We start from the raw sequence: 16,337 nt of genomic DNA, 5'->3' as shown, positions 1-16,337 counted from the left end.
CTCTTCACTCTTTTAGTTCTCTTGAGCTTAGCATGAGGACATGCTAATGTTTAAGTGTGGGGAGATTGATAAACCACTATTTTATGATTTATATTATGCTCAATTGAGTGGTTTCTATCAAGTCTTTGCTCACTTATTCATATAAATTGCATGGTTTTACAATTTCGTCCTTATTCCTTAATATATGTTAAAATATGTTTCCTAGACTATAAAATTTCTAATTTTAATTATTCTTTATTACAATTCGATGCCATAATCCCTGTGTTGAGTATTTTCAGGCTTTATAGGGCAGGAATGGCTTAGAGAATAGGAAGGAAACATGCAAAAGTGGAAGGAACGCGCGAAAATGAAGTTTTGAAGGAAATGGCAGCGATGCGCACGCATGGACGACGCGAACGCGTGACTCGCGCAGAACCCAAGCGACGCGCATGCGTGGACAACGCGGACGCATACCTAGTGTAAAGCACGAGCAACGCGTACGCGTGACTGACGCGTATGCGTGACAAAGAAAACTTCCAAATGATGCCCACGCGTGACCCACGCGCATGCGTGACGGACGCCACGTGCAGAAAGATGCAGAATTCGCCCCAAGCAATTTCTGGACCCTTTTTCAGCCCAAATCCAAGCCTAGAAAATACAGATTAGAGGCTATAGAGTGGGGGAAAGCATCCATTCATAGAGACAACATTCATTATTCATAATTTTAGTTTTAGATGTAGTTTTTTTTAGAGGGAGAGGTTCTCTCCTCTCTCTTAATTTTTAGGATTTAGGATTTCTTTTAGGATTAGAATTTCTTCTTCATTCCAGGTTCAATGTTCCTTTACACTGGTTTCTCTTCTATTTTCATTTATTCTATTACTTTGATTTATGAATTCTCATATTAGATTTGATTTTATATTTAATATAATGTGAGGTATTTCAGATTTATGATTGCTTTCTTTTATTTATGATATAAATAATTTGGATTTTTCCCCCTTTGGCTTTGGTTGAATAATTGGTGACACTTGAGTTATCAAACTCAGCTGTTGATTAAAAATTGGAATTTGCTGATTGATTTGGATTCCTCTAACGCTAGTCTTTCCATAGGAGTTGACTAGGATTTGAGAAATCAAATTGATTAGTCCACTTCACTTTCCTTTATTTAGTAACAGTTAACTAAGTGGGAGAAATAAACAATTCTCATCACAACTGATAAGGATAAGTAGGATGGGATTTCCAGTTCTCTTTCCTTGCCAAGAGTTTTTCTAGTTATTAATTTATTTTCTTGCCATCTAAATTCCTTGTTCAAACCTTTCAAAAAAAAAGACCCAAAAGATACTTTTCCATAACCAATAATAATTCATACCTCCCTGCAATTCCTTGAGACGACTGATGAGCGGATAATTTATACGCTTTTTGGCATTGTTTTTAGTATGTTTTTAGTATGTTTTAATTAGTTTTTATTATATTTTTATTAGTTTTTATTTAAAATTCACTTTTCTGGACTTTACTATGAGTTTGTGTGTTTTTCTGTGATTTCAGGTATTTTCTGGCGGAAATTGAGGGACCTGAGCAAAAATCTGATTCAGAGGCTGAAAAAGGACTGCAGATGCTGTTGGATTCTGACCTCCCTGCACTCGAAGTGGATTTTTTGGAGCTACAGAATCCCAATTGGCGCGCTCTTAATTGCATTGGAAAGTAGACATCCTGGGATTTCCAGCAATATATAATAGTTCATACTTTGCCCAAGAATTGATGGCCCAAAACGGCGTTTCAAATCAGCTTCAGAATTCTAGGAGTTTAACGCCGGAACTGGCACAAAAGTTGGAGTTAAACGCCCAAACTGGCACAAAAGCTGGCGTTTAACTCCAGAAAAAGTCTCTACACATGAAAGTTTCAATGCTCAGCCCAAGCACACACCAAGTGGACCCCGGAAGTGGATTTTTACATCATTTACTCATTCTTGTAAACCCTAGGTCACTAGTTCACCATAAATAGGACTTTTCACTATTGTATCTGTACCTCATGACACAATACACGTTTCATATTGTATCTTCTACGGCATGAGTCTCTAAACCCTATGGTTGGGGGTGAGGAGCTCTGCTGTGTCTTGATAGATTAATGCAATTACTACTGTTTTTCATTCAATCATGCTTGCTTCTATTCCAAGATATCACTTGTTCCTCAACTTGAAGAATGTGATGAGTCGTGACACTCATCATCATTCTTACCTATGAACGTGTGCCTGACAACCACCTCTGTTCTACCTTAGATTGAGTGGATATCTCTTGGATTCCTTAATTAGAATCTTCGTGGTATAAGCTAGAATCATTTGGCGGCCATTCTTGAGAATACGGAAAGTCTAAACCTTGTCTGTGGTATTCTGAGTAGGATTCAGGGATTGAATGACTGTGACGAGCTTCAAACTCGCGATTGTGGGGCGTTAGTGACAGACGCAAAATAATCACTGGATTCTATTCCGACATGATCGAGAACCGACAGATGAATAGCCGTGCTGTGACAGAGCGCGTTGAACATTTTCACTGAGAGGATGGGAGGTAGCCATTGACAACGGTGAAACCCAACATACAACTTGCCATGGAAGGAGCCTTGCGTGCTTGAAGAAGAAGACAGTAGGAAAGCAGAGATTCAGAAGATAGAGCATCTCCAAAACCTCAACCCTATTTTTCATTACTGCAAAACAAGTATTTATTTCATGTTCTTTTACTTTTTACAATTAAATCTGAGAATTATTGATATCCTGACTAAGAGTTACAAGATAACCATAGTTTGCTTCAAGCCGACAATCTCCGTGGGATCGACCCTTACTCACGTAAGGTATTACTTGGACGACCCAGTGCACTTGCTGGTTAGTTGTACGGAATTACAAAAGTGCGATTGTGATTTTGTGCACCAAGTTTTTGGCGCTGTTGCCAGAGATTGTTCGAGTTTGGACAACTGACGGTCTATCTTGTTGCTTAGATTAGGAATATTTTATTTTTGTTGGTTTAGAGTCTTTTATTTGAGTCTAGTTTCATATTTTAAGTTTGGTGTCAATTGCATGCTTTTACTTTCTCTTAATTTTTTCGAAATTGCATAGTCTTAGCTGTTTCTTTACCTATAAAAATTCTAAGTTTGGTGTCTTCTTTATGTTTTCCTTTAAATTTTCGAAAATTTGTGTTTGATTTTCTAAAAATTTTAAGTTTGGTGTCATTTTGTTGTTTTTCTCTTTCCCCATTTCAAAAATCAAATCTTTTTCAAAATAATTTTCAATCATATCTTCTTAATTGCTAATTCCAAAATCTTTTTAACTAATTAATTAATTTAGTTTTCAATTTGCTTTGATTTTATTTTCTTTTAGTCTTCGAATTTTTATTTTATTTTTCATTCATTTTAGTTTATTATTTTCGGTTACTCTTAAAAAAATATAATAATATCCACATCATCTCCCTTTCTCCATCATAGACCTAAGTGGAATTGAGCAGTCCAGAAGGACTCTGGGGTCATATGCTAATCCCATTACAGCTGCATATGGGAGTAGTATCTGTATACCTCCCATTAAAGCAAGCAGCTTTGAGCTAAATCCTCAACTCATTATCACGGTGCAGCAAAATTGCCAGTATTCCGGTCTTCCACAGGAAGAACCTACTGAGTTTCTGGCACAGTTTTTACAAATTGCTGACACAGTACATGATAAAGAAGTGGACCAGGATGTCTACAGATTGTTACTGTTTCCATTTGCTGTAAAAGATCAAGCTAAGAGGTGGTTGAATAACCAACCCACAGCAAGCATAAAAACATGGAGACAGTTATCAGACAAATTCCTGAATCAATTTTACCCTCCAAAAAGGATGACATAGCTAAGGCTGGACATCCAAGGCTTTAAACAAGAGGATAATGAATCCCTTTATAATGCCTGGGAGAGGTATAGAGGTATGCTAAGGAAATGCCCTTCTGAAATATTTTTAGAGTGGGTACAGTTAGACATCTTCTATTATGGGCTTACAGAAAAAGCTCAGATGTCTTTAGACCACTCAGCTGGTGGATCTATACACATGAGGAAGATGATTGAAGAGGCTCAAGAGCTCATAGACACGGTTGCTAGAAATCAACATCTATATCAAGCAGTGAGTCCTCTATAAAAGAAGAAGCCATGGCAGTAACTACTGAACCTAACCCTCAAGAACAGATGGTTGAGCTTAATCAGCAATTACTCCTGATGACAAAACAGTTAGCAGAATTTAAAGAGATGCTCCAAGAAACTAAAATTGCTAACAAGAATATAGAATCACAGTTGAATCAGACAAAACAGCAGCTATCTAAACAGATAACAGAAGAATGCCAAGCAGTTCAACTAAGGAGTGGGAAGACATTGAATAATTCAGCTCAAAGTGGCAAAAATCCAAGAAAGGAACAACTGATAGAGGATGACCAAACCACTGCCCAAAATCCCTTTGAGAACAGTAAGAGCCCAGAGAGGAATACTTCTGGCGTTCAAACACCAGAAAAAAGGGAAAAGTTGGCGTTAAACGCCCATTCCTTACCCAGTTCTGGCGTTCAAACGCCAGAAAAGGGTGGAAAACTGGCGTTAAACGCCCATCTTGCACCCAGTCCTGGCGTTCAAACGCCAATGAAGAATCAGACACCTGAGAGTGCTGATAATAACCCCTCTAAGTAGGCTTCTCCAACCACCTCTGTAGGGAATAAACCTGCAGCAACCAAGGTTGAAGAATATAAAGCCAAGATGCCTTATCCTCAGAAACTCCACCAAGCGGAACAGGATAAGCAATTTGCCCGCTTTGCAGACTATCTTAGGACTCTTGAAATAAAGATTCCGTTTGTAGAGGCACTTGAGCAAATATCATCTTATGCTAAGTTCATGAAAGAGATCTTAAGTCATAAGAAGGATTGGAGAGAAACTGAAAAGGTGTTTCTCACTGAAGAATGTAGTGCAGTCATTCTGAAAAGCTTACCAGAGAAGCTTCAAGATCCAGGAAGCTTTGTGATACCATGCACATTAGAAGGTGCTTGTACCTGATGCCAGGGCATCTTGGCCAGTTTTACTGACCTTTTCTTTACTATTTTTAAGGTAGTTTCATGCATTTCCTTAGGAAATAAGCTAGTTTTGGGTAGATATTCACTTACACCTTGATTCAAGCATACATTGTGAATTTTACATGATTTCATGAGGATTTTGCATGAGTTTAGTAACAAATTGTATGTTGCATTACCCATGACTTGGACTAGAACTTTGATGCACTCTATTGCTTGATTTCAGGACCAAAGGAAGCAAGGAAGAACCACTTAGCAGTCACGTTAATCTAATTAACGTTACCACTAACGTGGAATGGGAGGTAACTTGCAAAGTTAATGAGAAAAGTGATTGCCAATAACGCTCTAGAAGCCATCATTGCCCACGTTAAGAGTCACGTTAACTAAGTTAACGTGAACTCTAACGTGAAGAAGGGACTTTGAGCCAACGTTAGTGACACTTAACATTATCACTAACATTGGCCAATGATCATAAGTGGCCACGTTAGAGTTCACGTTAACTTAGTTAACGTGACTCTTAACGTGGGCAATGATGACTTCTAGAGCGTTATTGGCAATCACTTTTCTCATTAACTTTGCAAGTTACCTCCCATTCCACATTAGTGGTAACGTTAATTAGATTAACGTGACTTCTAAGTGGTTCTTCCTTGCTTCCTTTGGTCCTAAAATCAAGCAATAGAGTGCATCAAAGTTCTAGTCCAAGTCATGGGTAATGCAACATACAATTTGTTACTAAACTCATGCAAAATCCTCATGAAATCATGTAAAATTCACAATGTATGCTTGAATCAAGGTGTAAGTGAATATCTACCCAAAACTAGCTTATTTCCAAAGGAAATGCATGAAACTACCTTAAAAACAGTAAAGAAAAGGTCAGTGAAACTGGCCAAGATGCCCTAGCATCAGTACCAAGACAGCCCTATGTGACCTTGGGGCAAGTATCAACCTAATACCTGCATCCACTATTAGAAAGCTTGGGTTGACTGAAGAAGTCAAACTAACCCGGATATGTCTCCAACTTGATGATGGCTCCATTAAATATCCATCAGGCATAATTGAGGACATGATTGTCAAGGTTGGGTGGTGCGCGAAATTGTGAACTATACTTTTTCACAACTCTCATAATCCCCGGTAATGGCTCCAAGAACTTGGTGGCTCAATACCATGGCATTACACAACTTCGCACAACTAACCAGCAAGTGCACTGGGTCGTCCAAGTAATAAACCTTACGCGAGTAAGGGTCGATCCCACGGAGATTGTTAGTATTGAAGCAAGCTATGGTCATCTTGTAAATCTTAGTCAGGCAAACTCAAATGTATATGGTGATGAACGAAAATAACATAAAAGATAAAGATAGTGATACTTATGTAATTCATTGGTAGGAACTTCAGATAAGCGCATGAAGATGCCTTCCCTTCCGTCTCTCTGCTTTCCTACAGTCTTCATCCAATTCTTCTTACTCCTTTCCATGGCAAGCTCGTGTAGGGTCTCACTGTTCTCAGCAGCTACCTCCCATCCTCGCAGTGAAAGCTAATGCACACACTCTGTCACAGTGCTGCCAATCACCGGTGTGGTTCCCTCCCCTACTGGAATAGAATCCAGTGATTCTTTTGCGTCTGTCACTAACGCCCAGTAAGTTACAGGTTTGAAGCACGTCACAGTCATTCAGTCATTGAATCCTACTCAGAATACCACAGACAAGGTTAGACCTTCCGGATTCTCTTGAATGCTGCCATCAATTCTTGCCTATACCACGAAGATTCTGACTTCACGGAATGGCTGGCTCGTTTGTCAGGCGATCAACCATGCATCGTGCAATCAGGAATCCAAGAGATATTCACCAAGCCTCAAATGCTTGTAGAACAAGAATGGTTGTCAGTCACTTTGTTCATGAGTGAGAATGGTGATGGGCGTCAATCATCACCTTCATCAAGTTGAAGAACAAGTGATATCTTGGATAAAGAACAAGCGGAATTGAATGGAAGAACAATAGTAATTGCATTAATACTCGAGGTACAGCAGAGCTCCACACCTTAATCTATGGTGTGTAGAAACTCCACCGTTGAAAATACATAAGCATAAGGTCTAGGCATGGCCGAATGGCCAGCCTCCCAATGATCTAAGATCTAAAGTGATCAAAAGATATAAAGATCCAAAGACCTAAAGATCCAAAGATTTCTAATACAATAGTCAAAGGTCCTATTTATAGAAAACTAGTAACCTAAGGTGTACAGAAATGAGTAAATGACATAAAAATCCACTTCTGGGCCCACTTGGTGTGTGCTTGGGCTGAGCAATGAAGCAAATTTCGTGCAGAGACTCCTCTTGGAGTTAAACGCCAGCTTTAGTGCCAGTTTGGGCGTTTAACTCCCATTTGGGTGCCAGTTCCAGCGTTTAACGCTGGAATTTCCTGAGGTGACTTTGAACGCCGGTTTGGGCCATCAAATCTTGGGCAAAGTATGGACTATCATATATTGCTGGAAAGCCCAGGATGTCGACTTTCCAACGCCGTTGAGAGCGCGCCAATTGGGCTTCTGTAGCTCCAGAAAATCCACTTCGAGTGCAGGGAGGTCAGAATCCAACAGCATCTGCAGTCCTTTTTGGTCTCAGAATCAGATTTTTGCTCAGGTCCCTCAATTTCAGCCAGAAAATACCTGAAATCACAGAAAAACACACAAACTCATAGTAAAGTCCAGAAAAGTGAATTTTAACTAAAAACTAATAAAAATATACCAAAAACTAACTATATCATATCAAAAACATACTAAAAACAATGCCAAAAAGTATACAAATTATCCGCTCATCACAACACCAAACTTAAATTGTTGCTTGTCCCCAAGCAACTGAAAATCAAATAAGATAAAAAGAAGAGAATATACTATAGACTCCAAATTATCAATGAAACTTAGCTCCAAATTAGATGAGCGGGACTAGTAGCTTTTTGCCTCCGAACAGTTTTGGCATCTCACTTTATCCTTTGAAATTCAGAATGATTGGCTTCTTTAGGAACTCAGAATCCAGATAGTGTTATTGATTCTCTTAGTTAAGTATGATGATTTTTCAGATCCTCAGTAACATGTTTCCTTTTTCATCATTCTTTCAAGAGCCAACAATTTTAACATTCATGAACAACAAATTTAAAAGATATATGCACTGTTCAAGCATACATTCAGAAAACAAAAAGTGTTGTCACCACATCAAACTAATTAAGCTAGTTTTAAAGATGAATTTGAAATCCTGTACTTCTTGTTCTTTTGTGATAAAAACAGTTTTCTTTTAAGAAAGGTGATGGATTCATAGGACATTCATAACTTTAAGGCATTGATACTAAGACACTAATGATCATAAGACACAAACATGGACAAACATAAGCATAAAATTCGAAAAACAGAAGAATAAATAACAAGGAAATCAAGGAACGGGTCCACCTTAGTGATGGCGGCTCTTCCTTGCTCTTGAAGATCCTATGGAGTGCTTGAGCTCCTCAATGTCTCTTCCTTGTCTTTGTTGCTCCTCCCTCATGATTCTTTGATCTTCTCTAATCTCATGAAGGATGATGGAGTGTTCTTGATGCTCCACCCTTAGTTGTCCCATGTTGGAACTTAACTCTCCTAGGGAGGTGTTTAGTTGCTCCCAATAGTTTTGTGGAGGAAAATTCATCCCTTGAGGAATCTCAGGGATCTCATGATGAGTGGGATCTCTTGTGTACTCCATCCTTTTCTTGGTGATGGGCTTGTCCTCATCAATGGGGATGTCTCCCTCTATGTCAACTCCAACTGAATAACAGAGGTGACAAATGAGATGAGGGAAGGCTAACCTTGCCAAGGTGGAGGTCTTGTCCGCCTCCTTATAGAGTTCTTGAGCTATGACCTCATGAACCTCTATTTCTTCTCCAATCATGATGCTATGGATCATGATAGCCCGATCTATGGTAACTTCGGACCGGTTGCTAGTGGGAATGATTGAGCGTTGTATGAACTCTAACCATCCTCTAGCCACGGGCTTGAGGTCATGCCTTCTCAATTGGACCGGCTTTCCCCTTGAATCTTGCTTCCATTGTGCGCCCTCTTCACATATGACTGTGAGGACTTGGTCCAACCTTTGATCAAAGTTGACCCTTCTAGTGTAAGGATGTTCATCTCCTTGCATCATAGGCAAGTTGAACGCTACCCTCACACTCTCCGGACTAAAATCCAAGTATTTCCCCCGAACCATAGTGAGATAATTCTTTGGATTCGGGTTCACACTTTGGTCATGGTTCTTGGTGATCCATGCATTGGCATAGAACTCTTGAACCATCAAGATTCCGACTTGTTGAATGGGGTTGGTAAGAACTTCCCAACCTCTTCTTCGGATCTCATGTCGGATCTCCGGATATTCACCCTTTTTGAGTGAAAAGGGGACCTCGGGGATCACCTTCTTCAAGGCCACAACTTCATAGAAGTGGACTTGATGCACCCTTGAGAGGAATCTATCCATCTCCCATGACTCGGAGGTAGAAGCCTTTGCCTTCCCTTTCCTCTTTCTAGAGGTTTCTCCGGCCTTGGATGCCATAATGGTTATGGAAAAACGAAAAGGCAACGCTTTTACCACACCAAACTTAAAATGTTTGCTCGTCCTCGAGCAAAAGAAGAAAGAAAAGAGTAGAAGAAGAAGAAATGAGGAAGAGGGAGATGGTTGTGTATTCGGCCAAAGAGGGGGAGAAGTGGTGTTTAGGTTGTGTGAAAATGAAGGGTTGAAGAGGGGTATATATAGGAGAGAGGGGGGTGAATGGTTCGGCCATTATGGGTGGGTTTGGGAGGGAAAGTGGTTTGAATTTGAAGGGTGAGGTTGGTGGGGATTTATGAAGGATGGATGTGAGTGGTGAAGAGATAGATGGGATTTGATAGGTGAAGGGTTTTTGGGGAAGAGGTGTTGAGGTGATTGGTGAATGGGGGAAGAAGAGAGAGAGTGATGGTAGGGTCCTGTGGGGTCCACAGATCCTGTAGTGTCAAGGAAAAGGCATCCCTGCACCAAATGGCATCAAAATCCACGTTTTGAGCCATTTCTGGCGTTAAACGCCGAGCTGGTGCCCATTCCTGGCGTTTAACGCCAGGTTCTTGCCCTTTACTGGCGTTTAACGCCAGTCTGGTGCCCCTTTCTGGCGTTAAACGCCCAGATGGGTGCCAGACTGGGCGTTAAACGCCCAACTGCTAGGCTGACTGGCGTTTAAACGCCAGCAGCATCTTCCTCCAGGGTGTGCTGTTTTTCTTCCTGTTTTTCATTCTGTTTTTGCTTTTTTCATTGTTTTTGTGACTTCTTATGATCATCAACCTCTATCAACATCAATCACAGCCTTTGCTGTGGCTAGGAAGGGTCTGCCAAGGATGATGGATTCATCCATGCATTTCCCAGTCTCTAGGACTATGAAATCAGTAGGAATGTAATGGTCTTCAACTTTAACCAGAACATCCTCTACAAGTCCATAGGCTTGTTTTCTTGAGTTGTCTGCCATCTCTAGTGAGATTTTTGCAGCTTGCACCTCAAAGATCCCTAATTTCTCTATTACAGAGAGGGGCATGAGGTTCACACTTGACCCTAAGTCACACAAGGCCTTCTTGAAGGTCATGGTGCCTATGGTACAAGGTATAGAAAACTTCCCAGGGTCCTGCCTCTTTTGAGGCAATTGCTGCCTAGACAAGTTATCCAGTTCTTTGGTGAGCAAAGGGGGTTCATCCTCCCAAGTCTCATTTCCAAATAACTTGTCATTTAGCTTCATGATTGCTCCAAGGTATTTAGCAACTTGCTCTTCAGTGACATACTCATCCTCTTCAGAAGAAGAATACTCGTCAGAGCTCATGAATGGCAGAAGTAAGTCCAATGGAATCTCTATGGGCTCATCTTGAGCCTCAGATTCCCAAGGTTCCTCATTGGGGAACTCATTGGGGGTCAGTGGACATCCAGTGAGGTCTTCCTCAGTGGCGTTCACTGCCTCTTCTTCCTCCCAGAATTCGGCCATGTTGATGGCCTTGCACTCTCCTTTTGGATTTTCTTCTGTATTGCTTGGAAGAGTACTTGGAGGGAGTTCAGTAATTTTCTTGCTCAGCTGACCCACTTGTCCTTCCAGATTTCTGATGGAGGACCTAGTTTCAGTCATGAAACTTTGAGTGGTTTTGATCAGATCAGAGACCATAGTTGCTAAGTCAGAGGTATTCTGCTTAGAACTCTCTGTCTGTTGCTGAGAAGATGATGGAAAAGGCTTGCTATTGCTAAACCTGTTTCTTCCACCATTATTATTGTTGAAACCTTGTTGAGGTCTCTGTTGATCCTTCCATGAAAGATTTGGATGATTTCTCCATGAAGGATTGTAGGTGTTTCCATAGGGTTCTCCCATGTAATTCACCTCTTCTATTGAAGGGTTCTCAGGATCATAAGCTTCTTCCTCAGATGAAGATTCCTTAGTACTGCTTGGTGCATTTTGCATCCCAGACAGACTTTGAGAAATCATATTGACTTGTTGAGTCAATATTTTATTCTGAGCCAATATGGCATTCAGAGTGTCAATCTCAAGAACTCCTTTCTTCTGACTAGTCCCATTGTTCACAGGATTCCTTTCAGAAGTGTACATGAATTGGTTATTTGCAACCATTTCAATCAGTTCTTGAGCTTCAGTAGGCGTCTTCTTCAAATGAAGAGATCCTCCAGAAGAGCTATCCAAAGACATCTTGGACAGTTCAGAGAGACCATCATAGAAAATACCTATGATGCTCCATTCAGAAAGCATATCAGTGGGACACTTTCTGATCAATTGTTTGTATCTTTCCCAAGCTTCATAGAGGGATTCTCCTTCCTTCTGTCTGAAGGTTTGGACTTCCACTCTAAGCTTACTCAATTTTTGAGGTGGAAAGAACTTTGCCAAGAAGGCATTGACTAGCTTTTCCCAAGAGTCCAGGCTTTCTTTAGGTTGAGAGTCCAACCATGTCCTAGCTCTGTCTCTTACAGCAAAAGGGAATAGCATCAGTCTGTAGACCTCAGGGTCAACCCCATTAGTCTTGACTGTGTCACAGATTTGCAAGAACTCAGCTAAAAACTGATGAGGATCTTCCATTGGAAGTTCATGGAACTTGCAATTCTGTTGCATTAGAGAAACTAATTGAGGCTTAAGCTCAAAGTTGTTTGCTCCAATGGCAGGGATAGAGATGCTTCTCTCATAGAAATCGGGAGTAGGTGCAGTAAAGTCACCCAGCACCTTCCTTGCATTGTTGGTATTGTTGTTGTTTTCGGCTGCCATGTGTTCTTCTTCCTTGAAGAATTCGGTCAGGTGCTCTAAAGAGAGTTGTGCTTTGGCTTCTCTTAGCTTTCTCTTCAAGGTCCTTTCAGGTTCAGGATCAGCCTCAACAAGAATGCCTTTGTCCTTGCTCCTGCTCATAAGATAGAGAAGGAAACAAGAAAATATGGAATCCTCTATGTCACAGTATAGAGATTCCTTTAGGTGTCAGAGGAAAAGAAGAGTAGAAGACAGAAGTGGAAAATTCGAACTTAACAAAGAAGATAGAGTTCGAATTTTGCCTTAAGGGATAGTGTTAGTCCATAAATTGAAGGATGTGAGAAGGAGGGAAGTGATTTTCGAAAATTAAGTGGGAAATTTGAAAACATTTTTGAAAAACATCACTTAATTTTCGAAAATGAAAATGGAAAAGAAATCAAGTGATTTTTGAAAAAGATTTTGAAATTAGAAATAAAAAAGATTTGATTGAAAGCTTATTTTGAAAAAGATGTGGTTAAGAAGATATGATTTGAAAACAATTTTAAAAGATATGATTTGAAAACAATTTGAAAAGATATGATTTTAAAAATTAATGACTTGCCTAACAAGAAAAGATATGAATCAAACATAAAACCTTCCTCAACAGAAAAGGCAAAAAATGTTCAATCAAATCATTAATTGTTAATAAGTATTTTTGAAAAAGGAAAGAAATTGATTTTGAAAAAGATTTGATTGAAAATTGACTTGAAAAAGATTTGATTTTGAAAAGATTTTGAAAACTTAGAAAAAATCTGATTTGAAAACAAAATCTTCCTCCCCTAGCCATCCTGGCGTTAAACGCCCAGAATGGTATACATTCTGGCGTTTAACGCCCAAAATGCTACCCTTTTGGGCGTTAAACGCCCAACCAGGTACCCTGGCTGGCGTTTAAACGCCAGTCTGTCCTTCTTCACTGGGCGTTTTGAACGCCCAGCTTTTTCTGTGCAATTCCTCTGCTGTATGTTCTGAATCTTCAATTCTCTGTATTATTGACTTGAAAAGACACAAATTAAAAATATTTTTGGATTTTTAATAATAAGGACAAACCAAAATGCAACAAGAATCAAATGACAATGCATGCAAGACACCAAACTTAGCAGTTTGTATACTACTGACACTAACAAAACGAAAATGCATATGAGACACACAAAACACTCAAGTCAATAGAATTCAAAGATCAGAATAAGGAAATCATCAAGAACAACTTGAAGATCAATGAGGACACATGCATGAATGCAATAAGAACAGAAACATGCAATTGACACTAAACTTAGGATGAGACTCTAGACTCAAAAAAGAAATATTTTTGGATTTTATGATTTTATAAATTTTTTTGGATTTTTCGAAAACTATGTAGAAAAAGAAAATAAAGGTATCAAAATTCTTAATGAGAATTCCAGGAATCATGCAATGTTAGTCTAAAGCTTTAGTCTAAAGAAATTAGACATGGCCGGCCAAGCTTCAGCAGGACATTGCATTCAAGAGCTAAATTGATGAAGATCAATCAGCTTTGGTGATGATAAGAACATCACCTTGAAACACTAGAATTCATTCTTAAGAGCTCTGAAAAAAAATACCTAATCTAAGCAACAAGATGAACCGTCAGTTGTCCAGCCTAAACAATCCCGGGCAATAACACCAAAAACTTGATGTTGTTGCCGGATCTTGGCACTGATGTTACCAAAAGCTTGCTCAAAACTTGAACATTCCCCGGCAACGGCGCCAAAAACTTGGTGCGCGAAATTGTGAACTATACTTTTTCACAACTCTCATAATCCCCGGTAATGGCTCCAAGAACTTGGTGGCTCAATACCATGGCATTACACAACTTCGCACAACTAACCAGCAAGTGCACTGGGTCGTCCAAGTAATAAACCTTACGCGAGTAAGGGTCGATCCCACGGAGATTGTTAGTATTGAAGCAAGCTATGGTCATCTTGTAAATCTTAGTCAGGCAAACTCAAATGTATATGGTGATGAACGAAAATAACATAAAAGATAAAGATAGTGATACTTATGTAATTCATTGGTAGGAACTTCAGATAAGCGCATGAAGATGCCTTCCCTTCCGTCTCTCTGCTTTCCTACAGTCTTCATCCAATTCTTCTTACTCCTTTCCATGGCAAGCTCGTGTAGGGTCTCACTGTTGTCAGCAGCTACCTCCCATCCTCGCAGTGAAAGCTAATGCACACACTCTGTCACAGTGCTGCCAATCACCGGTGTGGTTCCCTCCCCTACTGGAATAGAATCCAGTGATTCTTTTGCGTCTGTCACTAACGCCCAGTAAGTTACAGGTTTGAAGCACGTCACAGTCATTCAGTCATTGAATCCTACTCAGAATACCACAGACAAGGTTAGACCTTCCGGATTCTCTTGAATGCTGCCATCAATTCTTGCCTATACCACGAAGATTCTGACTTCACGGAATGGCTGGCTCGTTTGTCAGGCGATCAACCATGCATCGTGCAATCAGGAATCCAAGAGATATTCACCAAGCCTCAAATGCTTGTAGAACAAGAATGGTTGTCAGTCACTTTGTTCATGAGTGAGAATGGTGATGGGCGTCAATCATCACCTTCATCAAGTTGAAGAACAAGTGATATCTTGGATAAAGAACAAGCGGAATTGAATGGAAGAACAATAGTAATTGCATTAATACTCGAGGTACAGCAGAGCTCCACACCTTAATCTATGGTGTGTAGAAACTCCACCGTTGAAAATACATAAGCATAAGGTCTAGGCATGGCCGAATGGCCAGCCTCCCAATGATCTAAGATCTAAAGTGATCAAAAGATATAAAGATCCAAAGACCTAAAGATCCAAAGATTTCTAATACAATAGTCAAAGGTCCTATTTATAGAAAACTAGTAACCTAAGGTGTACAGAAATGAGTAAATGACATAAAAATCCACTTCCGGGCCCACTTGGTGTGTGCTTGGGCTGAGCAATGAAGCAAATTTCGTGCAGAGACTCCTCTTGGAGTTAAACGCCAGCTTTAGTGCCAGTTTGGGCGTTTAACTCCCATTTGGGTGCCAGTTCCAGCGTTTAACGCTGGAATTTCCTGAGGTGACTTTAAACGCCGGTTTGGGCCATCAAATCTTGGGCAAAGTATAGACTATCATATATTGCTGGAAAGCCCAGGATGTCTACTTTCCAACGCCGTTGAGAGCGCGCCAATTGGGCTTCTGTAGCTCCAGAAAATCCACTTCGAGTGCAGGGAGGTCAGAATCCAACAGCATCTGCAGTCCCTTTTGGTCTCAGAATCAGATTTTTGCTCAGGTCCCTCAATTTCAGCCAGAAAATACCTGAAATCACAGAAAAACACACAAACTCATAGTAAAGTCCAGAAAAGTGAATTTTAACTAAAAACTAATAAAAATATACCAAAAACTAACTATATCATATCAAAAACATACTAAAAACAATGCCAAAAAGTATACAAATTATCCGCTCATCATTGGGCCATTTGCCTTTCCAACTGACTTTGTAGTGCTGGAAATGGAGGAGCACAAGAGTGCAACTCTCATCCTAGGAAGACCCATCCTAGCAACTGGACGAACTCTCATTGATGTACAAAAAAGGGAAGTGACCCTGAGAGTCAATGAGGATGAGATCAAGTTGAATGCTGTCAAAGCTATGCAGCATCCAGACACATCAAATGACTGCATGAGCGCTGATATTATTGACTCTTTAGTGGAAGAGATCAATATGACTGAGAGTCTCAAATCAGAGCTAGAGGATATCTTTAAAGATGTTCAGCCTGACCTGGAGGAACCAAAAGAAATAAAAGAACCTCTGAAAATTCCTCAGGAAGAGGATAAGCCTCCTAAACCCAAGCTCAATCCACTACCACCATCCCTGAAGTATGCATTTCTAGGAGACGGTGACACTTTTCCAGTGATCATAAGCTCTGCTTTAAATTCACAGGAAGAGGAAGCACTAATTCAAGTGCTAAGGACACACAAGACAGCTCTTGGGTGGTCCATAAGTGATCTTAAGGGCATTAGCCCAGCAAGATGC

At 40.1% G+C, this 16,337-nt stretch overlaps 1 non-coding gene across 1 annotated transcript; it reads left to right on the top strand.

Moving 5' to 3' along the window:
* Window positions 1–11,789: 11,789 nt before the first annotated feature.
* On the top strand, window positions 11,790–11,897 carry LOC112714450 (small nucleolar RNA R71). The gene has a single exon (XR_003159266.1). It is a non-coding gene; the product is annotated as a small nucleolar RNA R71 (small nucleolar RNA).
* Window positions 11,898–16,337: the final 4,440 nt, after the last annotated feature.

This window comes from Arachis hypogaea, chromosome 1 (genome assembly GCF_003086295.3).
Source record: "Arachis hypogaea cultivar Tifrunner chromosome 1, arahy.Tifrunner.gnm2.J5K5, whole genome shotgun sequence".
NCBI classification, from domain to species: Eukaryota; Viridiplantae; Streptophyta; class Magnoliopsida; order Fabales; family Fabaceae; genus Arachis; species Arachis hypogaea.
This window is presented reverse-complemented; position numbering and strand designations above follow the sequence as displayed.